Here is a 5962-nt window from a genome sequence, read left to right on the forward strand (position 1 = left end):
AAAGAATAATATTGCAAACATGCATTTACATGCTACCCTACTTGACAAATAAATCATTTTCAATCCAACTGAAACTCCTAGTGGTCTCATCCTCGATCACAGAACTCTTCTCTCCACTAGATGTAACAACCTTCTAGACTTCAGGGATTATTATTTTCATGTACCTTTCTATAATTTTCTAACATATATTTTCATGCCTAGAAAATCTAGTATTTTCTATACACTTATATCCTGCATGTAACTGGTATCAAAATTTAGGTGTTTGGGGGCTTTTTTTGCAAATTTTACTTCAATCAGCATTATATTTTTGAGTTTCATCCATAGTGATACAGTTAGCTCTTGTATAATATTCTATTATATGAATATAGCTTCTTTTAATCAATTCCATTTTTTGATTATTTAAGTTCTTTCCAACTTTTTTTCTATTATAAACAATATTTTTGTGACTACTCATATACATGTCTCCTTATGGACATGCGTAAGTTTCTACAGAGTGATATTGATTAATGACAACATTGATGCTATTGCTATGAGAAATAAAACATGCAGCTTACTGAGAGTTGCAAAATGTAACTTCTAAGTATGTCAGATATATTAAATCATTTCAACCCCACTTCAACCCAATGAAATAGATCATTATTATCCTCATTTTATGCATACAGAAAACATAAATGGACAGTTGATGGGTCTGTGATATGTAAATTTTCAATTTTACCAGATATTGAAAATTATCCTTCAAAGTGTTATAATAATTTCCATATCCATTAGAGATGTATGTCAGTTTTTATTGACTTATATTCTTGCAGCTCTTAATAACATCAGACTTGATGGAGTGAAAAGAAGGGCCACATGCACCCCAATGTTCGTAGCAGCAATGTTCACGATAGCCAAACTGTGGAAAGAGCCGAGATGCCCTTCAACAGACAAATGAATAAAGAAGAGATGGTCTGTATATACAATGGAATATTACTCAGCCATCAGAATGGATGAATACCCAAATTTGTATCAACATGGATGGGACTGGAAGAGATTATGCTGAGTGAAATAAGTCAAGCAGAGAAAATTGATTATCATATGGTTTCACTTACTTGTGGAGTATAAGGAATAACATGGAGGACATTAGAAGAAGGAAATGAAAAGTGAAGTGGGGGAAATCACAGGGGGAGACAAACCATGAGAGACTGTGGACTCAGAAACAAACTGAGGGTTTTAGAGGGGAGAGGGATGGAGAGATGGGTGAACCTGGTGGTGGGTATTAAGGAGCATGTATTGCACAGAGCAATGGGTGTTATATGTAAATAATCAATCTTGGAACACTACGTAAAAAGCTAATGATAAAATGTACGGTGACTAACATAACATAATAAAAAATCATTCTAGAGATTAAAATACATATTTGGGTATTATATGTGTTATTTATTTGTGCCAATAGCTTGAATGAGAAAGAGAGAGATCAAAGTAATTCTGTCTTAAGAGTATGGATGAGTAAGGAAACCCCGAGTCTGGGAGTTTGAGACCCTAGTAAAACGCCCCACAGAGAATTATACATTATTGATTGTTGGCACATGCCTGTCCAAAGGTTCCAAGGGTGGAACCATATGCTAGTGACAGCTCTGTTTTCTTAACACTCACAGGGCTATTGAACACAAAAGGGAAAGTCTCCACTAAAACTCAGAGTATAGAAAGTCTCATCTCTAACTTTCAATGCTCTCCCAGTTTGAACATATATAATTTTACAGTGAGTGACAAAAACTTGAACACCCCACATTCTCTTTCTTAGTTGTGAATAATTTAAATAGCACAGAAAAAAAAAATCAGTACCTTTGTTTAGAAAACCTAAAATGTCCACTTCTCCCCAGAACTGGTTAATTTTTTTATACTTCCTGCAAAAGGAAAGAATGTTTATTATATATGTTTGATCGATGGAGAGATATACTCAAATTATGAACATAAGGAGATTAAAGATCTTCAAAATTGTGGTCAAAGCAGATAAAAATAAAACTTTCCAGCTCATGGAGGTTGTGGGAAATGCCATTTTCCATGAACACACTTACATTAACACTCTAAGTGCACCGAGACTCAAAATCCCACCGAACGGAAAATTCCCATAGTGTGGGAAGTGGGCTTCTTACCACATGGGCAGCTGAGGCCCTCCTCATCAAAGGGTCCCTCTGTATTCAGCAGATTTCAGAAACTCTAGTATTTCTGTGAGGGGGTCATGCAAACATACTTGACTGAGTAAAAGTGAAAGGTATGTTTTGCAAAGAAATGAAGTTCAGGCCATTAAAAGTTAGGATATGCTCACAACAGCAAGACAAGCTATATTTCAGTCACACAGCCTATGTTATTGTGGCAAACTCCTTTCCCCACAGAAAATTTAGAGGTATTATGGCCTCCATAAAACAGCAACTCCTCCTCCTCAAAGGGAGCATTTTGCAACTCTGAAAATTCAGATTCCCTATTGAGTTTTACAAAAGAGGCTTTCTGAGGCCATGAAGCACCCTCTTCTGGTCCTGCAATTCCAAGGAAAATATCAACAGTAACAATAGAAGCTTCCTTCTTTTGTTTCTCTGTCCCACCCACGTTGAAAAGATCTCTGAGTTCTTCAAACATCAACCTGGATTATTTAATAGAAAACAAGAGAGAAAAAAATATCTCTTCTGGGGGCATTCCAGTCAAAAAGAGAAGCCTGGGCTTAATGTTGTTATTATCGACCGAATCCCTCAGCTCAGGGAGGGAATGTCTTCTCTCCCTCTTGCTTGGAAATAAGAAAACCTATTTCATGGTAGGATCTTGGTCATGAGGGTTTGGCTTTTAAGTGACTTAGTGATGATAAGCCAGTCCTTATTATTCCGTGAAATTACTTGAAAGTAGATGGAGATGGCCATGATATTTAAATAAATTAATTAATTAAAAGTAATTCCTTTGAAAATAAATCTTACTTTTGTGTTTTGATTTAGCCACTGAATGTCTATTCTCCATTAGGAAACTTGTTCCTGAGCTGTCCTAAGGTATCTGAGCTCTCAAGCTCTGTATAACATAGGACTGCTGGAGAACCCATCCCATGACAGAACATTCTAATTAGCAAGGTGTCTGCTAATGAAGAACTCAGAAGCTTATGTCTTTTAAATTAACTTAATGCCAAAGAAGAGATATTACAAGGCATGCTCTCACTCAAGAGTATGTTTGGACTATGAGAGGTTTCCAGAGGAGTCATCTGATATTTCTTGTCAATTGAGGTGGGTAGTTGGGGGTCCCTGGGATGACAAAAGATCAGGGAAGGAAGGTGGAAAGATAAAAGGAAGGGAAAGAAGTGGGAGGTGACTGTGGGCAAGTCAGAGGAATTGCACAGTTGAATGAATCTCATCTATTAAAATAGTTCGTGGTTTCCCGATAAATCAGCACATTCAGAAATCTCTTTTCCTCAAGGAAACCTATATTTTGTTATCTTGAATGCATTTTAAGCTATTTCTTTTTAAATTATAGGGAACTCCAAGGAATCATATTTGGAGAGAAGGAGCAACTTAGATGATCCTAAAGATACTAAAGAATAACAATTGCTGGCTAATTGAACATAATAATTAAAAATTAATTAATAAACAATAATGATTAATTTTGGAAAATGGGCTCTTGATACATGCATGTATCTATCAAAACAAACCAATAGCCCATTCCCAACTCGGTCTTATAACCTTTGATCCATGGTCCGTGGCATGGACAGTAGGGGAAAAAGCCATAAATTTGGCAAGAAATTACATTTCAAGAGTCAAAAATTAGAGCCAATATTGTTGGTCATTGTCTTAGTTTGAGATCTACCAGAGGCAGATGTTAAGGCAAGGATCTGAGATGGGTTCTGAAGCCAGCTGGGAGGGGCTGCAAAGAGACCAGAAAGGGGTGCTGAGGAAAAATAGTGGGAGGCAAATGGGGAATGGGGGATGGTGAGGGGGAAATCCGGAATTTAGCCAGCTAGAGAGAAGCTCTAAAGAGAGCCTTGAGGAGAGCCCACGAATGATGAACTAGAGAGGGAAGCTGCAAGGAGCCTGGGTGAGCCCAATACTAGGGATTAGGAAATTTTAGGTGAAGAGGGGCAGGCAAGTTCTGCTTCCCAACTAGGCATCATCAACTTTAGAGATTTTAAAGGACAAAGTTCAGACAATCAGAGCCACCCCTGGAACTGGAGATCAGGTTTCCATCTCTTGGGATGGCAAGCTCAGCTCCCTTCTTAGCTCATTCCAAAAGCCATGGGCAAATATTTGGTAACACCTGACTCCTGAGAGAAGGAAATGGGATGCTGCCTGTTTACTTGCCAAGCAGGTGAGAGACAGGACAGCCAAGCCCAGAGGGAAAGGTGGGCATTAGAAGTACTTCCCACACCCCCTCCCTGCCCCATAGGGCTTATTTTTTTTTTTTAGTTAATTTTTTTATTAACATATAATGTATTATTAGCCCCAGAGGTACAGGTCTGTGAATCATCAGACTTACACACTTCACAGCACTCACCATAGCACATACCCTCCCCAATGTCCATAACACAACCACCTTCTCCATGAGCCCTCTCCCCCCAGCAACCCTCAGTTTGTTTTGTGAGAATAAGAGTCTCATGGTTTGTCTCCCTCCCGATCCCATCTTGGTTCATTTTTTCCTTCCCTAACCCCCAAGACCTCTCAAGACCCCACTTTGCCTCTCAAATTCCTCCTATCAGGGAGATTATATGATAACCTCCCCCCGCTTCTTAGCAATTCCGTGACTCTTTCCCCTGACCCTCTTCTGAAATTACGGTGAATGTAACCTCTTCATGATTCCCTATTAACTTCTTCAGGAACATAAAGACAGATACTTATTTCCCTTGCTGCTTGAAACCCCTGCTCCAAGCCTAGGCTCACTCCTTCAACTTATAATGGAAGCATAAGGATTGGAGTAATGATGTCCATTAGTGGCTCTAAGAGCAGAGAGGACTGGTCTTGCCTTTTAAGTTATTTTTCCCTAGGTTGTCAGCTTTTCCTTTATGCACAATGGGGAAGTTCTTTCATTCTTTCATTTTTAGCTATTCAGGAGACAACTTGGGGGAACAAACTCAAAGAGAGGTTAAAAGGAAATTGAGTTGGATCCCTGCCTGATCCCCCACTGTGGTAGGAAGAATGTGGGGGTGGCACACAGAGAAGTAAACCCCAACCTCGAGTGATGAATAGCCAGGGCATCTGGCTGGCCTACCCCATCTTGGGAGGACTGCTCCATGTGGTTCTACTCAGCATCCCGTTCTTCGGCATTCCTGTTGTCTGGACCCTGACCAACGTCATCCATAACTTGGCTATGTAGGTTTCCTCACATACAGTGAAAAACTCACCCTTTGAGCCCCTGGCAGAGGAAAAGCTCAGCTACCGGCACACTGGGAAGAGATGGGAGTATGGGATCCAACTTATGTCTTCCTGCAGATCCCACAGAATCTCTTCTAGTGTCCCCTACCTCCTGGCCAGCTTCTACACCAAGTAGGATGCTGTTCATTTCCTCGCCAACACAGCCTCATGGCTCAGTGTACTACTACTGCCCAAGTTGCCCCAATTCCATGGGACTCATCTCTCTTTGATCAACAAACACTGTGGGATGGGGCTGGAAATAGCACTGTACCAAAGCACTGTAACATCTTTCCTTCTCCATACTATTTTCTGTATCTTGAAAGCCTGAGAACTATACCACCTTTCCCAAGCCCCAGGAAGAGAACAAGTGGGAAAATGGAGCTCTCTGGGTCCCATCAGGCAAAGAGCAGGTTTCTTTGAATCAGAAAAGGTGAGAAAGACAGGGCCAAATCACTCTCCTCCACAGCAGGAAGCTATGTTTGGGCAGCTTGTCTGGTAATTAAGTTTTTCCAGATCTTCCATCCCACCACCTTCCAGCTCTGTTTTTCTGTGTATTTTCCCTATAATAAATAATTTTTTAAAAGAGAAAAAAAAATTTTAAATAAATA

The 5962-nt window shown here is 39.8% G+C and overlaps 1 pseudogene; it reads left to right on the forward strand.

Moving 5' to 3' along the window:
* Nucleotides 1–3846: 3846 nt before the first annotated feature.
* LOC116596342 lies at nt 3847–5682 on the forward strand (annotated as a pseudogene).
* Nucleotides 5683–5962: the final 280 nt, after the last annotated feature.

Source organism: Mustela erminea, chromosome 7, assembly GCF_009829155.1.
Source record: "Mustela erminea isolate mMusErm1 chromosome 7, mMusErm1.Pri, whole genome shotgun sequence".
NCBI classification, from domain to species: domain Eukaryota; kingdom Metazoa; phylum Chordata; class Mammalia; order Carnivora; family Mustelidae; genus Mustela; species Mustela erminea.